This window comes from Doryrhamphus excisus, chromosome 11 (assembly GCF_030265055.1).
Source record: "Doryrhamphus excisus isolate RoL2022-K1 chromosome 11, RoL_Dexc_1.0, whole genome shotgun sequence".
In the NCBI taxonomy this organism is placed as follows: Eukaryota; Metazoa; Chordata; class Actinopteri; order Syngnathiformes; family Syngnathidae; genus Doryrhamphus; species Doryrhamphus excisus.
In genome coordinates, this window is record NC_080476.1 from 14861598 (window position 1) to 14881131 (window position 19534).

At 37.0% G+C, this 19534-nt stretch overlaps 1 protein-coding gene and 1 long non-coding RNA gene across 19 annotated transcripts in view; both read left to right on the forward strand.

Moving 5' to 3' along the window:
* LOC131137876 (uncharacterized) overlaps window positions 1-13454 on the forward strand; it is a 30299-nt gene extending 16845 nt beyond the window's left edge. For 8 of the 9 annotated variants that reach the window (XR_009131992.1, XR_009131996.1, XR_009131997.1 and 5 more), the window contains 2 exons: window positions 8198-12620; window positions 12750-13454. This is a non-coding gene — a long non-coding RNA (uncharacterized LOC131137876). The remainder of the gene's footprint in view (window positions 1-8197; window positions 12621-12749) is intronic. The other variant, XR_009131993.1, reaches the window with a different exon arrangement.
* A 1895-nt stretch (window positions 13455-15349) lies between these two features.
* The window catches only part of auts2a (activator of transcription and developmental regulator AUTS2 a), a 356846-nt gene continuing 352661 nt past the window's right edge, over window positions 15350-19534 (forward strand). For 8 of the 10 annotated variants that reach the window (XM_058086253.1, XM_058086255.1, XM_058086257.1 and 5 more), the window contains exons 1-2: window positions 15351-15554; window positions 16446-16534. The gene's annotated coding sequence lies outside the window, so the exon portion shown is untranslated. Of the gene's footprint in view, window positions 15555-16445; window positions 16535-19534 lie in introns of all 10 variants that reach the window. The other 2 variants (XM_058086259.1, XM_058086252.1) reach the window with 1 other exon arrangement.

Below are 19534 nucleotides of genomic sequence, written 5' to 3' on the forward strand. Positions count from 1 at the left end.
AAACCTTACCACTTCCACACAAATGAGAGGATGTCAGCCTGTTTATTATTTTTGTAACATTTTTTGAAACATAATTTTCTAAAAATTGTGTTATTTGTCATATGGAAAACAAAATAATAATACAATTAAGGAAAATAATAGAAAAAAATTGTCTTTAATATTTCAACTTTGTTACTTTATGTTATGTTATTTTCCTCATAATATTACATTATTCTCATAAAATTGACTTTTTTTCTAGTTAGATTGCAACGTTTTTCTCTTTATATTTTGACTTTATTCCTGTAAAGTAATTATAAAATAAAATTATAATCATTATATAAAATTATAATAATTATAATCATTTTTTTATGTTATTTTAGCTTTCTTATTAAATAATATTTTTACAGTGTACCGTGGGCCAGTAAAAATCAATAAATCAGTTTTTTTGGTAACAGCATGCACAACACTCATGTTGAATAGCCATAAAGTCGTAGTTTGGAGATCAACAACAAGATTTTGGAAAAAGATGCCCAACAGGTCACATGACAGCTTGGAAAATTCCTTCCCCGACGTATTGATTATTATGCCACTATCTTAGTGTAGTGATTGCCGGACCTATTATCGACTTCCACGGGTTGGGCGGCGGCCTATCTAAGCAGCACGGCTGACTTATTATTCACCCTCACACTCGTTGTCAGCGCTAACCACGGTGCCGCTACTGCCTAACCATAATACTTGACGTACTGTCAGATATTTACTCAATGAATCACTCAACACTTTCTTCTATCCTCGGTTTATTCCTTGAACGAGATAAGCCGGCGTTCCCTTTGTGCAGGCCGTGTCATTCAATGGCGCCTCGTGTTCTGTGTGACAGCGCCTCCTATTAAGCTTGGTGTGAAGATGGAGCTTTATCTCATCGCCGTGCCAAGGGATAAGAGGGAGGCCATTTATCAAGTGTAATGCATTGTTCACTTTGTCCTTTTGACGGATGGCCTGGCGGAGGGGGGTGTTCACAGTATTGAACAACTTTGTAAAAGAAAGTTAGATGGCGGAAGGGAATTTGTCTTCGGTTACGGGATGCAGCATCCCTCCCCGTCTGTCTCTTTGTAGAAATACACTATGTATATTTCAATATATGTACACTATATCTGATATGTATACTATGGAAGCCTGTTTCCGCCACTGAAAAAAAAATATCCGAATGGTAAATCGAAATTATGAGATAAAAAGTCGAAAAAGTATTTAATCACTTGTAAAGCCACACTTAAAGTACTTCTCAATGTACTCACAGGAGAGAAGAGCTACTGCTGTGATCTCATTATTTTGACTTTTTATCTCATTATGACTTTCTATCTCATAATTTAGACTTTATCTCAAAATTTCGACTTTTTATCTCGTAATTTTGACTTTTTATCTTGTTATTTTGACTTTTCATCTCGTTATTTTGACTTTTTATTTCACAATTTCAACTTTCTGTCTCATAATTTCGACTTTCCTATCTCAAAATTGACTTTTTATCTCATTTTGACTTTTTATTTCATTATTTCAACTTTCTTATCTCAAAATTTTGACTCTTTATCTTGTAATTTTGATTTTATCTCGTTATTTCGACTTTTTCTTGTTATTTCGACTTTATTTCATAATTTCGACTTTCTTATCTCAAAATTTCGACTTTTTATCTCGTAATTTTGAATTTTTATCTTGTTATTTTGACTTTTCATCTCGTTATTTTGACTTTTTATTTCACAATTTCAACTTTCTGTCTCATAATTTCGACTTTCTTATCTCAAAATTGACTTTTTATTTAATTATTTAAACTTTCTTATTTCAAAATTTTGACTTTTATCTTGTCATTTTGTATTTTCTCGTTATTTCGACTTTTTCTTGTTATTTCGACTATTACTATTAATTTTGACTTTCTTATCTCACAATTTTGACTTTTTATCTTGTAATTTTGAGTTTTTATGTTGTTATTTTGACTTTTTATCTTGTTATTTTGACTTTTTATCTTATTTTGACTTTATCTTGTTATTTTGACTTTTTCTCGTTATTTCGACTATTTCATAATTTCGACTTTATTATCTCAAAATTTTGATTTTTTATCTTGTAATTTTGACTTTTTATCTTGTTATTTTGACTTTATCTTGTAATTTTGACTTTTTCTCGTTATTTCGACTTTTTATTTCATAATTTCCACTTTCTTATCTCAAAATTTTTTGTTTTTATCTTGTAATTTTGACCTTTTATCTTGTTATTTCGACTTTATCTTGTAATTTTGACCTTTTATCTTGTTATTTCAGCTTTTCATTTTATAATGTTGACATTCTATCTCAGAATTTGGACTTTTTATCTCATTATTTCGACTTACAATTGGGATAATTGTTTTTTTTTTCTGGTGGTGGAAACGGCTGAGGAGTAAAAACATTTGCATGAACTGGGTAGCTTTTAGGACATTCAGAATAAACCTACTCTGCAGGGATTCATTGGATTGACTTTATTTCTTATGGGAAGCATTTATTTTGTTTTCCCCAGAAGTTGGCTTGCTGTGTCAAATCATTTCATGGCCTCTTTATTCTTTATTCTAGACGTTTTGTTTTAAATTTTGCACACTAACTAATTACGGTACTTTATCTATCCAACCATAAAAACACACTCCGTCTTGGCCCACTGCGTTTTTGGTCAATAGGTAATTGTTATAATTGATGACGCTTTTAGAATGAATTCCATTGGTGTTGATATTGATCGGCTTTGAGGGCGATGTTTAAAACTTGCGGATTCTCTTCCACACCATCAACGTAAGCCTTTTCAGTCCAAATAATTAGGTCATGATCTACTGACAGTCTACACAGCATAGCATCCCAACAGGCGGCACGGCGGCAAACGGGCGAAGAAAAGCACGTAAGAAGTGCAGGACGGCTGCGGGGCTTTAGAAGCGATAGAGGTTTCAGCATCCTAATTATCATCCCCTGCCTTGTGCCTCCTCATTAGCACAGCTTTTCTTTCCTTGAAGGGAAAACAATGTTTCCTTTCCCTCCTGGCCTCTTTAATCTTCTTGCTGTACATCTCGGCTGTACAGCATCAGCAAGGTGCTGCGTGGGAAGATGTTACCACAGCATGTGACTACACTGAAGGGCACGGACGTTGAAACGGTCAACTATCAAAGGATTAGATTGATTAGATTGGAAACGAGGCGTTCAATGGGCAGGTTGGGGCATTCTTTGGTAAATGATGTGGACATTGTTTTTTTTTTTATTCTTCAACAGAGGGCGGCACGGCGGTGGGTGGTTAGCGCGCAGACCTCACAGCTAAGGAGTATTGATAATGTGTGATGAAAGATGGGGGGGGGGGGGGGGGCTGCACGGAGGTCTAGTGGTTAGCGTGCGGACCTCACAGCCAGGAGACCAGAGTTCAATTCCACCCTCGGCCATCTCTGTGTGGAGTTTGCATGTTCTCCCCGTGCATGCATGGGTTTTTCTCCGGGTACTCCGGTTTCCTCCCACATTCCAAAAACATGCTAGGCTAATTAGGCAAAAAATTATGATACCATATCATGATATAGTAAAGGAAATATCATTGTTCACTCTGTGAAGTTGTGGAATTGCCGTTTGTGACAGGCATTTTCTTGCAGGCCCAATTCATACTGTCTGTCAAACATTTGCAGCATTTCTTGAAATGAATTCTTTATTTTTAGACTATTAGCCACTGGTTAATTAGCGACTCCAAATTGTCCATAGGTATGAATGTGAGTGTGAATGGTTGTTTGTCTATATGTGCCCTGTGATTGGCTGGCCACCAGTCCAGGGTGTACCCCGCCTCTCGCCCGAAGACAGCTGGGATAGTCTCCAGCACCCCCTGCGACCCTCGTGAGGAAAAAGCGGTTAATTAATTAATTCTTCAACAGAAGTTACACTGTTGATTTATTTGGGAATTATAAAAAAAAAGAAATATACTAGCGTTTTCCAGAAAATATTAATGTTAATTAATATTAATAATATTACTATTAATAAAAAAGAATATTAGAATATTATTGATAATATTAATTACAATTATTATTAATAATAATAATTGATAAATAAAAAATCCTGAAAATATTGGTTATTGGTTTTAAAAGGCTGCACTACTGCTTGATGAATAGGATAGCTCAACTTAAACGGCTACTGGCTCGAGACACAAGCGACATAATGAGCGGTACCGAAACCGAGACAGGGAGACTGACAACGTGTGTGATGAAGGAATTACGAGGTTCTTCAACGGTGATGCAGAAGTACACGATATTAGTTCCAAGAAGGAAGAGGACTGCGATGAATGACTAGTTAAACGCTACTGTTTAACTAGCCAAACTACCGCCATTGCTCAACACTGTTTACCTAGCCGTATTACACTTAATGTTCTGTTTATTTAATCAAAAATGTGTAAAATTGTTCTGTGGAACATCTTACTAGGTACTAAATATGTTATGTTCCAATGTGGAGACCTATGGCTGATATACAGACAGTATATACAGTATAAATATTATTTCTCTTTCAGTTTAGTGGCTGCTGTTTACATGCCGGCGTGCTTTATAGTCATGGAATTACAGTAATATGTTGATGTTTAGACCTGCCGGCAGATATTTTCATAAGGTGCAGTAAAACATGACTGAATGGAGTTTACAATAAACAAGCCTAATAAATAAAGCCTGGCAAACAGGCCGTCCTTTGTGTAACGCTAATCTTTGACACAAATAACACAGACACGTCCGCTAAGTGGGTGCTTACAAAGCAACAGAATGCAATTTAATGTGTTCACTGTCAACATGTCATCAGCGCCGGATAAATGTGCCCGGCTGCGAGCTAAATGACTTACGGAGCTGAGCGCTGATTTGTGAGACGTGATATCACGGCGCACGAGTGTGATTGATGAACGCTGCGAGAGGCGGGCCTTTCCTGCTGGCCTGTTTCTTGCTTGGGTCAGTTCTAGACGGCAGCCAGGACCTTCAGACGAATGCCTGAAATATTCAACCTGCGGCACTCAACACCGCTATAGACGCTATTGATGTGTTTGAATTCAATATTTTCAGAGTTCGAGCACGGCAAATCGGGTTACAACCTTCTAAATATGTTTTTTTAAACATTATTAGAGCCCTCTAGATATGAAATAACACCCCTATAGTCACTTTCACACTTGTATTACCTAACAAAGTGGATATAATAACAGAAAATGAGCCATTTAAGACATAAATAAGACAAATAGTCCTTTATCCCTACACACTTCTATAGCTTTACATGCAGGGAATACAGTAGTCCCTCGTTTATCACGCGTAATTGGTCCCAGACCCGACTGTGATAAGTGAATTCCTTCTTTATAGTAGAATTCCTTCTTTATAAATTCAATATTTTCAGATTTCGAGCACGGCAAATCGGGTTACAACCTTCTAAATATGTTTTTTTTAACATTATTAGAGCCCTCTAGATATGAAATAACACCCCTATAGTCACCTTCACACTTGTATTAACAAAGTGGATATACTAATAACAGAAAATAAGCCATTTAAGACATAAATAAGACAAATAGTCGTTTATCCCTACACACTTCTATAGCTTTACATGCAGGGAATACAGTAGTCCCTCGTTTATCACGCGTAATTGGTCCCAGACCCGACTGTGATAAGTGAATTCCTTCTTTATAGTAGAATTCCTTCTTTATAAATTCAATATTTTCAGAGTTCAAGCACGGCAAATCGGGTTACAGCCTTCTAAATATGTTTTTTTAACATTATTAGAGCCCTCTAGATATGAAATAACACCCCTATAGTCACCTTCACACTTGTATTACCTAACAAAGTGGATATACTAATAACAGAAAATAAGCCATTTAAGACATAAATAAAACAAATAGTCATTTATCACTACACACTTCTATAGCTTTACATGCAGGGAATACAGTAGTCCCTCGTTTATCACGTGTAATTGGTCCCAGACCCGACTGTGATAAGTGAATTCCTTCTTTATAGTAGAATTCCTTCTTTATAAATTCAATATTTTCAGATTTCGAGCACGGCAAATCTGGTTACTACCTTCTAAATATGTTTTTTAACATTATTAGAGCCCTCTAGATATGAAATAACACCCCTATAGTCACCTTCACACTTGTATTACCTAACAAAGTGGATATAATAACAGAAAATAAGCCATTTAAGACATAAATAAGACAAATAGTCCTTTATCCCTACACACGTCAATAGCTTTACATGCAGGGAATACAGCAGTCCTGCTGGCCCGTTTCTTGCTCGGGTCAGTTCTAGACAGCAGCCAGGACCTTCAGACTAATGCCAGAAAGATTCAAACTGTGGCACTTAACACCGCTATAGCCGCTATTGATTTGTTTGTTCAAAATTAGGGTTCCAGTATTGACCCCTGGGGTGCACCACACAATATATTTAATCTTGCAGATGTACTGTATATTTTATATTGCTTCCTGCTTGCTAAGCCACATGGTTTATTATTATGCTTACTTTTTTAGAGACTCCAGCTTGGCAAGAGCTGTGATTGACAGTCAGCCCAGTCAAGGACGTAAGATGTTCTTCCTTGTTTACAGTATCAGCAGCTATAAACTCCAGTTCCTGGAAAGCCTGCACAGGACAAGGAGTACAGAAAACGATGCCCTAATTTCCCGAACACAGTTTTACAGTCAGGTTTGATAGAACGTCCCATCAATCTATCAAATCTAGGACAGTAACTGTTTTTGCAAAGCCCATCTTCTTACCGACACTCTAAACGAGTCCTCCCATTTGTGCAGACAGCTCCTGATGAGTCGAGCCATTTGCTGCAGACTTTGTCCTCTGGTGATGAACGCGTTTCCCTCGTAATCTAATGTTACGCACTCGGGTGTCACATTGTAGTAAATATGAAAACGGCAAAGACAGGCAAAGACGAAAAGAAGTGTATAAAGTCATCGTTTTCCCGCTGTGCTGACAGCTTGTCGTTAAGCATCACCGCTGCCGCAGTCAGGAGAAATATCATGCGGCATTATCCTGAACGGCCCAACCTTGTCAGCCCGGCAAGCTAATTCACAGACACCGTCCCGTTCAATATATCACGCAGGCACATCGCTAACTCCTCAGAGCCGTTTAAGCTAGCCATGCTAAAATACAGACTCTGCTCTGCTTTACAGGGGTGACCTCTTCTAGGTGCTCCGGGTGGAAAAGCATCTTCATTTGGACACACACAGACAGCTACAATAATTGTGTTTTATTAGTTTGTCTAATGTTTAATTTGCTAGATTATTCTAATTTACATGTTGTGGATGAAAACAAACAGTTGAAAAGCCCTAATTAGGCTGTTATTGCAACAGCTTTGGAAACCATGTGTATGCGAGGCTTGTGCGTTTTGGGGCGACGATGGAGTCGTAAATATACAGAATTTATTTGCTGGGAAGAAATGTATGGGGGGGAGTTTTAAAACACGTTTTAAAAAATGTACACTTGTATTGATAATGTATTTTTGGCTACCTTTTGACTGTTAAGTTGCTGTGTGGTGATTTTACCCTTCAACTCTACTCTTCTAACCCCATGAGAATCAAGTTGTATATTTACGATGATGGAGTCGTAAATATACAGAATTTCTTTGCTGGGAAGAAATGTATGATGAGGGGAAGTTTTAAAACACGTTTTTAAAAATGTATACTTGTATTGATATTGTATTTTTGGCTACCCTTTGACTGTTAAGTTGCTGTATGGTGATTTTAGCCTTCAACTCTATTCTTCTAACCCCATGAGAATCAAGTTGTATATTTACGATGATGGAGTCGTAAATATACAGAATTTCTTTGCTGGGAACAAATGTATGACGTGGGGAAGTTTTAATATATGTTTTTAAAAATGTACACTTGTATTCATACTGTATTTTGGGCTACCTTTTGACTGTTAAGTTGCTGTATGGTGATTCTAGCCTTCAGCTCTACTCTTGTATTCATACTGTATTTTTGGCTACCTTTTGACTGTTAAGTTGCTGTATGGTGATTCTAGCCTTCAGCTCTACTCTTCTAACCCCATAAGAATCAAGTTGTATATTTACGACTCCATCATCGTAAATTTCTTTGCTGGGAAGAAATGCATGACAAGGGGACGTTTTAAAATATGTTTTTAAAAATGTACACTTGTATTGATAATGTATCTTTTGACTGTTAAGTTGCTGTATGGTGATTATAGCCTTCAACTCTACTCTTCTAACCCTCACAGGGAAAGCCGACCACCACCACAACAACCCGTTGTGACCACCCCTATGGAACAGACCCGCCAGGAGCATATAAACGGGGGACCCGAAGAAGCCTGTTGGATTAAAGGTGAAAAGTCTTCGATCCTTGCTCAATACTAAGGTCTAAGTTCTATAATTTGAGCAGACATACTGATGCACTTAATGTTTTCTGGGTTGTTTGGGGGTAAATGGAACACAAAAAAGCTACCAAACCGTGTCAATCCAAAGTGTTAATTGAACGCAATCCCTTTCATCAGCGAAGAGCGCACGCTGGTGAGCTGATTTGGATACATTTGCACAGTGAGCGCTTCAATCAAGAGACATTTTCCCCATCATTAAATGGCACATTGAAGATTATCTTCAGCGGTTGCCACAGTGACTCCATCTATCATGATTTACTGCAAATGTGCAGGGAACTATTTTGCCGTCTGATCCGGTGAGAGTTATATTTTCTTCCCTCTATCCTCCTCTCACCGCCTCTTTTCCACCATAAGTGAGTCTAAAGAGACCTCTTTGATCTTGTCTCATTGCTCTCACCACTTCAGACCCAATTGAAATCACAAGACTGACTATTTTAAGAACAAAGCTGTCATCGTGTTGAACAAGGAAAAGTGGAGCCTGCTTTTATTCCCGCTGCCAAACCTGTCTGTCGCACGTCAAGGATCTGTGGAAGCCGCACATGTGAATACATAATATATGGAATTGAATGTATTATTAACAATGGTTTACATTATTGAAACTGTGAAAGCGATAGTGTTTCACTTTTAATTCAGTACATGCTCATTTAGAGGGACAAATAATCCTTTATCCCTACACACTTCTATAGCTTTACGTGCAGGGAATACACTAGTCCCTCGTTTATCAATTGTAATTGGTCCCAGACGCGACTGTGAATTCCTTCTTTATAAATTCAATATAATATATAATTCAATATAAGTTCGAGCACGGCAAATCGAGTTACAACCTTCTAAATATGTTTTTTAACATTATTAGAGCCCTCTAGATATGGAATAACACCCCTATAGTCACCTTCACACTTGTTTTACCTTAAAAAATTGATATAATAACAGAAAATAAGCAATTTAAGACATAGATAAGACAAATAGTCCTTTATCCCTACACACTTCTATAGCTTTATATGCAGGGAATACAGTAGTCCCTCGTTTATCACGTGTAATTGGTCCCAGACACGACTGTGATAAATGAATTCCTTCTTTATAGTAGAATTCCTTCTTTATAAATTCAATATTTTCAGAGTTCGAGCACGGCAAATCGGGTTACAACCTTCTAAATATGTTTTTTTTAACATTATTAGAGCCCTCTAGATATGAAATAACACCCCTATAGTCACCTTCACACTTGTATTACCCAACAAAGTGGATATAATAACAGACAATAAGCCATTTAAGACATAAATAAGACAAATAGTCCTTTATCCCTACACACTTCTATAGCTTTATATGCAGGGAATACAGTAGTCCCTTGTTTATCATGTGTAATTGATCCCAGACCCGACTGTGATGAGTGAATTTCCACCAAGTAGAATTCCTTCTTTATAAATTCAATGTTTTCAGAGTTCGAGCACGGCAAACTGGGTTACAACCTTCAAAATATGTTTTTTTTAAACATTATTATCATACTTTTTTATTAGTAGTATTTTAGTGTTACCTAACAAAGTGTATATAGTAACAAACAATAAGGCATTTAAGTCACAAATAAGACTGTCATTGTCATTGGTCATTGGTGTTGCTGTAAATGTAGTGCAGTGACACCATGTGACACCGAGTGACCAGTTTAGAATACTACTTATTCCAGCGTTTTTGAATGCATCTTCTGAATGCCTTAAATATGCATTTTAGTTAATTTAGCCATTTTTAATGCTTGAAAAATACTTTATTTTTGATTAATAATAGGTCGTATTCAATCATAAAACAGCATGATATATGATGAATCATTAAAAAAAACACCATGTTTTTAAAACTATCCATGGGTGACACTTTATATTACAAATTTAAGACAATGGTAAAACTATACCTTTCATTACAAATCCCCCCCCCCCCAAAAAAAAAAAATAAAAATAAAAAAAATGGCTCCCCTTTTTAAAACACCAGCAAACATAAAAACAGTGCCTGGTTATGATTATGCATCCTCTTTTCCCCTCCACTAAGTCTTCTGTGGTCAATAGCGGTTAGCGGTTGGTCTATAATCTGTCAGGAATGTCTCTCCTGTCCGACTGACATCCTCTTGGCACCACCATTTCTCTACTGTTGCCGACTGACATGAAATTTACTGACGACAGGTTCCCGGCTAAACAAGGAAGGGAGTATGTCAGAGGTTGGAGTCACGGGGATTTAAGCCTGACAACAGAAAAGCCACATAAAGCCTTTTCACCATAAAAGGACCTGACTCCTGGTAGCAGGTGTCAAACACGCATCATGCATGTAATGGATTTGTGCTGATAGTGGGCTGCCAGGAGAGATAAAGAGGGGATGGCCCGGGATATATATATAGTATATATATATTTATATATATTTTTATATACAGTGCACCCAACTGTCGAGACGTTCTCACATGGGGGCAGTGTTGCACCACCAGTCATACCTCCCATCGTCTCCGTCCTGCTCCTCTCCATGTCCTTCACACACCTTTCAGGCACAAGATGCAATGGGTGTTACCCTGTCGGTGACATTTTCCGTCTTCACAAGTCAGCATCGAGATCAATGGTGTGAATAGTGGCCCCCCCTCCTCCCCTCTCGGAGAAGACAATATAGTGGGGGCCTCTTTTTCTCCCCTCAAAACTGACTTACAACGGTAGGGGTTCCCAAAGATTTAAAAAAAAAATCCCTTGCCATTTTTGCAGCTTTGTTCTATCCCAGTTTTCAAAAATCCATGAATTAATAAATGCATATTTAAGCAAATGTTACATATTTTATGCCTCGTTTAAGCATTGTTACACATAAAAAAATGGCTAAATGATCTCAAATACAAATATTAGGCATTGGATAATGCATTCAATGTTGTTTACTTGGTGTACTGTTCGGTGAGACACACAAACAAGCACCAGACCTGAATGCAAAAACAACAGGCTTATATTGCAGGTCCCACAATTAAAACAATTAACACAGGCTACTGACGCTAAAACTCAACTCTGAACCCCAAACGTCCCTTCCTGTCCTCCCCCATTGTGCTACCTTAGCACAACAACAAGGAACTAACATGTACGTGTCTACATTATCTCTTATTTATGTCTTATCTCGAGTCTAGAGGGCTCTAATAATGTTAAAAGCATAGTTAGAATGTAGGAAACAGGTTTTCTATGCTCTATGAAACATTCCATATATGTGTCTACATTATGTCTTATTTATGTCTTATCTCGAGTCTAGAGGGCTCTAATAATGTTAAAAAGCATAGTAAATAATGTAGGAAACAGGTTTTTTTAATGCTCTAACTCCAAAATATTCCAAATATGTGTGTACATTATGTCTTATTCATGTCTTATCTCGAGTCTAGGGTGCTCTAATAATGTTAAAAGCATAGTTAGAATGGATGAAACAGGTTTTCTATGCTTTAACTACGAAACATTCCATATATGTGTCTACATTATGTCTTATTTATGTCTTATCTCGAGTCTAGAGGGCTCTAATAATGTTAAAAGAGCATAGTTAGAATGTAGGAAACAGGTTTTTTATGCTCTTACTACAAAATATTCCAAATATGTGTGTACATTATGTCTTATTTATGTCTTATCTCGAGTCTAGAGGGCTCTAATAATGTTAAAACGCATAGTTAGAATGTAGGAAACAGGTTTTCTATGTTCTAACTACGAAACATTCCATATATGTGGATACATTATGTCTTATTTATGTCTTATCTCGAGTCCAGGGGGCTCTAATAATGTTCCTGCTTTGTTTGACGGTCCTTGAACACACCATAGTTGTGTGTGTTTGTGCTAATTTTATAATAGGTTCATGTTTTTCCCTGTTTGTCTTTCACCTCATTCTTGTTCCCCCATGCTGATGCTGCGCGCTAACGCGTAAAGGTCAGGTTTGATGACGCTCTTACGTCTGTTTTTCAGCGCTAATGTGCAAATTTTCTTGGCGCACAACCTCAGCCTCACTTCTGCAGTTCACGTAGCTGTGCTAATGTTGCTATGCTATGCTACCCCCCTGGCCGAAAACATCCACTAGGTGTCTTCCACAGGTGGGGGGCGGGGGGGGGGGGCACTCTGGTTCAATGCATCAATTAGCATTCTGTTCATTCTACTCAACTAATCGATTTGTTGAAGAATGTGTCACTTGGTATTCTGGAGCGGCCGTCCTCGTTCCTCCCGTCGGCTCCCCCCTTCAACCCCGCCCATACGTCAGTCGTTTGAGGACGCCGGTCGTCTGAGGACAGGCACGCTAGAAGGTAACACATTGCTCGTGTTGGAGGTGATGGTTGTTTCATTCAACGTAACCCTCGTGTTCTTTACTCAGAGGCACTTTACCCAGACAGCAAGAGCACTTCATTTATTGTTTCTTTTGTACGATGCTGCAGGGGGAGAGATGGCGACAGAGTGATTTTGGAGAACGCTTTGCTGCTGTGCATATGGATTGCTCCAAGAAATGACATAGCAAACTATTTCAGCAGGAAATCTTCTTCTTCGGAAGATTCTCCAGTTTCTGTAATCATAAAGGTCATGCTAATTAGAAATTGTACTTTTACAACCGTGAGGATACTCACTTTTCAATGACCGCCGAGGCCACTTTGATATTTTGTAAACCCACACATCAGGTACTGCAGGTGGGGCGTGAGAGGTCATTAAAAATATGAATAATTTTTGCAAATATAATTTTTAATGTTATTTTTACTGTAAAATATCTATTGAACGACTTGAAAAAAAATATGTATAGGTAAGTAATAACCTATTGAGTGTTATTGACATGTCACAATATTTTAGGAACCTTATACAGTTTATGATTGGAACTTAGCTCTCTGGTCATCATGCCAGTCTTGGATGCAGTTATGAAAATTATGAGAATTAATTCTGTCTTGTGGGTACACCACCAATTAAAAGTTTGGGTTTCCTTTATCCCCCTGCTTTCATTTCAATCCTGAATCTTAATGATAATAATAATTATTATTATACAATTATAACAATAATAAATAAATAATAAAATAATAATCATTCTTATATAATTATATTATTATTAATTATTTTTATTATATAATTATAACAATTATTATATAATTATAACAATAATAAATACATACATAAAATAATAATTCTTATATAATTATTTTTAAAAATTATTATTATAATATTTTATCCCCCGCTTTTATTTCAAACCTGAATCTTAATAATAATAATAATTATTATTATATAATTATAACAATAAATAAATAATAAAATAATAATCATTCTTATATAATTATATTATTATTATTATTAATTATTTATTATTATGATTATATAATTATAACAATTATTATATAATTATAACAATAATAAATAAATAATAAATACAATAATAATTCTTATATAATTATTTTTTTACAATTTTCAAGTGGGCCCTGAGTTGGTAAAGTTTGGGAACTTCTCAAGTCCCAATTATTGTAGTACTTTATTGTAACATTATAACCTTTTTCCGTAACCTAATTTTCCTTAAATTGCAATTTTACTCACTGTTTTGTTTCTCAGAATTCATGTTGACTTTATTCTTGTAGAATTACTGCTGACTTTTCTTTGTTTTTATTAGTTTCCTCTACTTCACTGTTTGATTTTCCTTGCCTGGGTGACCAATGGCTCCTTAAATTCATTCTGATTACACTTCTAGTGGAAGGAATGAAAACTAACAGACTTCTCACTCCGTCCTCATCTGTTCCGTAAAACTAAAGCCCAAATAAACAATAAAGGTCCTCATGCAGCTCAAAGCCCCCTATTATACGGCACTTTCTTAACTGCTTTTGTTTGGAAAACTTCAATGTGGTGGCATATTATGTAATGAAGGGGTATTTATACACAAATTGTGTGTAATTCACAGCAATATCAATCGGAAACGAGGCTTAATTTTATTCCCCTTGCATATTTATATTCATCTCAAGGAACATCATCTCATCTGCATAGAGCCTTAATAGTCTGAATGCATTTAAATCACGTTGCCTCTGCTGAATGTCAAACAAGCGCGCCCACATCTGCTAATGGCCGTCTCCCACTCGGGTGACTGACCACCGATTTGCGGTAAATCACTGAAAAATGTCTTGGATAGGATTTTTTTTAGAACTACGGGGGTTCTCACTCAGTCAAACTCAAATTGGTTTCAGTTCATTTTTAGTTAAGTTTACTTAAAATTGATATCTCTTTCTGATAATATTATGACTGACCATGAGCATATCTGTATACTAATTTGACTTTATTCCTATAAATATTGCCAACCTAAAGACAGCTTGTTTTGTTTGTTTCTCATATTATGACGTAAAAACAAAATAATTTTTTCCTTTACTATTTGAACTTAAATAATTTTTTTCCTGATATTACAAGTTTATTTTCATAAAATTTGATGTTTTTTTTTTACTTGTAACTTGCTTATTTTGACTTATTAGAATATGATTTTTTTCCTCTTTTTATATTTTGACTTTATTCTTGTTAAATTCCAGCAGTTTGTTCCATTTTTAAAACCATTTTCCAATGATTTCAACGTTCATCTTGTAATGATTTTTTACTTTATTCCAAATAATAATTTTTCCTGCAACAAAGTTTTCCCAAAATTACAACTTTAGAAAACCGCAGAAGAAAATTGATGGATGAATGGCTAGTATTATACCATTTTATTTTTACATGAACAAAAGATTGGAAAGATTGGTGACTTCATACTCAAAGAAGCAGAACTACACATTTCACCCGGAATTACTATAACATGAATGAATTATCTTCAATATTTGAAGTTAATTAACATAATAAGGTTTATGTTTATGTCATAAATGTAACCAAGCTAATATACAATGCTAACTTTACACATGACTCTTCCACAAGGTGGAAGAAAAAGTAGTTCCCACCAACACTGTATGAATTACACAATATAATAATAATTTAGTTACTTTACACAGCGTTTCTGATAATTATACACAAATGACTGAAGTATCAAAGTATCGATATTTTTAATTTAAGTATCGATCTTACGCGGATAACGCGGTTATCGGAGGCATCGGTATTTCAGTATCGATCTGCACCTCATCAGTCAAAAGCCGAACAGCTGCTGCATGGCAGCCTTGGATTTCCATTTCCTGGAGGGGGGGGGCGGCTGTAAATGTGGTCACAAACTTTTGAAGCGGCACCCGAAAGCTCACCATTGTCACCGGAAGGTGAGTTATAAGAAGTCACGTTAATGTATTACATACATTTTATACATCGGTTTGCGATAATTTTCACAGAAAGCTTAGTTTTCCACACGGTTCGAAATGAGCACAAATGAGCCGCTCGCTAGCTTTCAGGCTAAAGTTAGCGTTGTTGTGCTGACGTCAGTTGATGAGCTCGTGCGTGTTGCTGTTGTGTGCGGAACACGGTGGGACATTTGCGTTGTCATATTTGAATGGAGCATTTTCGGCCTGTCGTTTATACCGGTATTAGTCATTTTGTTATCATTGGAAGACTATACTACATATAAAAAAAATCGCCCAACCATAATCCATTCGATAAAACAACATATCAATCAATTTGACCAGAGTACATATGAATAATAATTTACCATTTTAATGAATGTCACAATGTCCTCATCTAGTGCACGTCAACACGCGTGGAATTACATGCGACGTTTCTTTCAGCCGTTATAAATCAATCCAATTAACCATATTGGGTAGTGAAATGTCTCATTGATTAATTAGCTGGATTCCAATGTAATCTCATTTATAAATATGAAGCAGAAAAATGCATGCATCAGGCAGCACCAATGCTTTAGCTAGCAGTGCTGTGATTGTGTGTGGGTGTGCACACCTGTGCTCCTTGTCAGGTGGAACCACTGCAGAGGAGATACAGGTTGTATCTGTTTTTAAGTAATGATCCCCACTCTTGCTCTTTTGATTTCCTGTTTCCTGTATTGATAGACATAAACAGGAACACCTGGCGTCAGTACTAATTAAAGGCACTCTTCTAGGAAAACAATCTATTTAGTTATACGGTCATTAGTAATCATCAGTAATTCCCAGTCGGAAATCTCACCCTGTGTTTTACCGCTTCCCCCACCCCTTAAAACTTAGGACCAAGTGGAAGAAGCCGTGAAGAAATGGGACACACCGTGATTCTCGTTACGTCATCATCCTTCACAACCTTATCGTTACACCATAAAGTAAGTTGCTTACATTTATACGTCATTTCAATGTTGCATAACCTACCTGAGAAAACATTTTTTTTTAAATAAACACAAATTCAAATCTGAATAACAGTTTACAATCTGCACAGTACTCACAGCTAGGAGACCCGAGTTCAATCCCACTAGGGTTAATTAGCGACTCCAAATTGTCCATAGGTATGAATGTGAGTGTGAATGGTTGTTTGTCTATATGTGCCCTGTGATTGGCTGGCGACCAGTCTAGGGTGTATCCCGCTTCTCGCTCGAAAACAGCTGGACCCGCTCAGTGATTTGTGTTCTTACAAGCATTCTTACTGTTTTGTAGAAAAGTGCTGTTGTCAGGATGATTTACTGTTTTTTTTTTAATGTTATACCTCGTGGCGTACACACACTGAGATGAAGAAAGATTGCGTATGAACGCTTTGCATCTAAATGTAGGTGTGCAAGGCTATACAACGTCTTTTTTAAATGTTAATATAAGCTCGAAAACCGGTGAGTGTCAGCCTTGGGTGCACTTCTGTTACGCTTGCCTCCGCTCGCCGGCTGAGTGGGGTCAAAGTTCACGCAACTAAAATGTTAAGTCAACAAGTCCCACCATCTGTCTGGTTTTAAGTAATGACTTTCCATTTGGGGGTCAAAGAGGAACAAGATAAAAACAGACACAGACTGAGATCAGACGCCGACTCTCTCGTTCGGGGGAATCGCAATTAGTAGTATTGATCCTCCATTCAAGGTTGTTGATGGAGCTTTATTAGCTCGTAGCTGCCAAAATGTAGTTCTCGTCTTTGGCAAGACCCCCCCCCAAGGGCTCTTGGCGGTGATCCGTCTGCTGAGAGCTGAAGGAGCCGAGCGCTCCAGCTGGGCTAAGCATCCCTCCTGATCCCCTGTGACTGGCAGCCGATAGCACAGCCAGTTAGCTTTATTCTCTGTCTGGATTTGTTGCTTCCACTGGGATTGTGACAGCGGGGAGAGGGTTTGATGAAGTGGGTTGCCCGAAGAGAGGGGGGGAAAAAAAAAAAAATCTGAGTTACTGTGGACCAGACCACCTCTTTTTTTCCCTCTTTGAGGTGTTTCGTCTCGGTGGGGAATAAAATCTACACTGTACTTGAACTATGCACAGTGTGGTTCATCCCTGTGTGGATGAACTTGTGTCGACTGATCCTCGGGATTGAGGACACTTTAGGTCAGGGGTCTCAAACATGTGGCCGCGGGCCACATGTTTGAGGCCCCCGCCTTGATATGAGAGTTTAATGTTAGTGCGGCCCGCGCAAGTTTGATATGGATGCTGTATGGTATCATGTACCCAGAAAAAATTATTACGTTTGATTCATGTTCATGTTAAAGGTTAAATAACTGTTAATAGTTATCCTCCCTATCCGTGTGGAAGTGGTAAGTTTTTGGCTATTTAAGTTTAAAGGAAATAACTCGGAGGCTACCGTTTAGGTCGCTAGCTCTCTAGTTTGCGAGTTAGCATGTGTCTCAAGACCCTGCAGTTGCGCAATATGTTGTAAATAAAAAGAGTATAAATGTGACTATAGTCGTGTTTTGTCATGTCTACAGGGCTCTAATAATGCTTTGTTCATTTTAATCTGGAAAAAAATAATTTGTCTACCCACCAACTATATGTGGTTTCTTAAGTTTTTATTATTTGCCGTATTATTATTATATTTATTTATTTATTACTGATTGATTTGTTTATTTATTTTTCATCTTTTTTGTGCAGAAAAATAAAAATTAAGATATTTGAGAACGGTGGAATGTTTTATCAGAGCTTTTATTGCAGAAAATCGTAACCAAAGCACTGAAAAAGTTTGTATATTTTTCTGTTTTTTATAAATAAAAATGACCCGGTCAAGTTGTTTTCTTGAAATATCTTTGTAATGAAAAATATTTCATATTCCAGGTATTCCTCAAAAAACATGTTTGATATCATGCCGTTCACATTTTTAACTTAACTTTATGCAACACACAATGGATCCTCACATTTTCTATTGTTGTACGGGGTCATTTTCTTTTTCAAAGATGGTAAAGTGAAAAATGAAGATGTTTCTAACATGAAATCATTCTTGTGTGGTCCTAAATATAATACTAAATATCATACAAGTGATTTATTCCTAACCAAAATGGCAAAATTGGCATAAAAAGGCATTGATTCTAGTATGGGTGATTTTTGAGCCACTTATGGAAGAGTGTAGGGTCCAGTCACTCGTGCATCGAAGGGTTAACAGCACGGCATATTCTACACTGACTGGAAAATGTATGCAAAGGTAAATAAAAATTTTATACATTTTGTAATTTAATTGAAAAAAACACGCTAACCAGTGTGTATGCTAACCTATGTTCCGCTTTATGAATTCAGTTGTTCAAGCTGGTGTGCTCGGAGCTAAATATGAAACATTAATACGCCAGCTTCATCATTCCTTTTTCTTGCTTGTGGACTCAAGGAATGAAATATATTTCCTCGGCGGTGAAATAACGATATAACAGAAGGGGAAACACCAGTCTAAGGAAAAGGTAACCATAAAATACTCATGTTTAGCTGTACAGCACTCTATTTGTTGCTGGGGCTCAGCTCTGGAAAATCCAATGCCCAAGGCAGCACAAATGAAATATTTAGTAATGCTTTCATCATCACGGTCAGCATACAACTTTACCGCAATACAACATATTGGTCTCATGATTATTTGCAAACTCGACTAAAGTCCTGCTGCAGCCGTACAGAAAAGATGGCCACTTCAACTTCCTTATTTTGACTCTGTCAGAAGTTTTATTTTCTGAGATTAAGAAAGTGAGAGTCAGGGAAAATGTGTAAACAAACACAGTAGAAAAGTGGATCAAATGCGAGCGATTGCACATGTTGGCGTCCACTGTGGCAAGATGTCATCCACATTTTCACAGCAGTAGGGGTCAAAGTGCATCCCATACTTTTGTCTGGCTTTTTTTAGAACTAGGAGGGTTCTCACTCAGTCAAACTCAAATTGGTTTCAGTTCATTTTT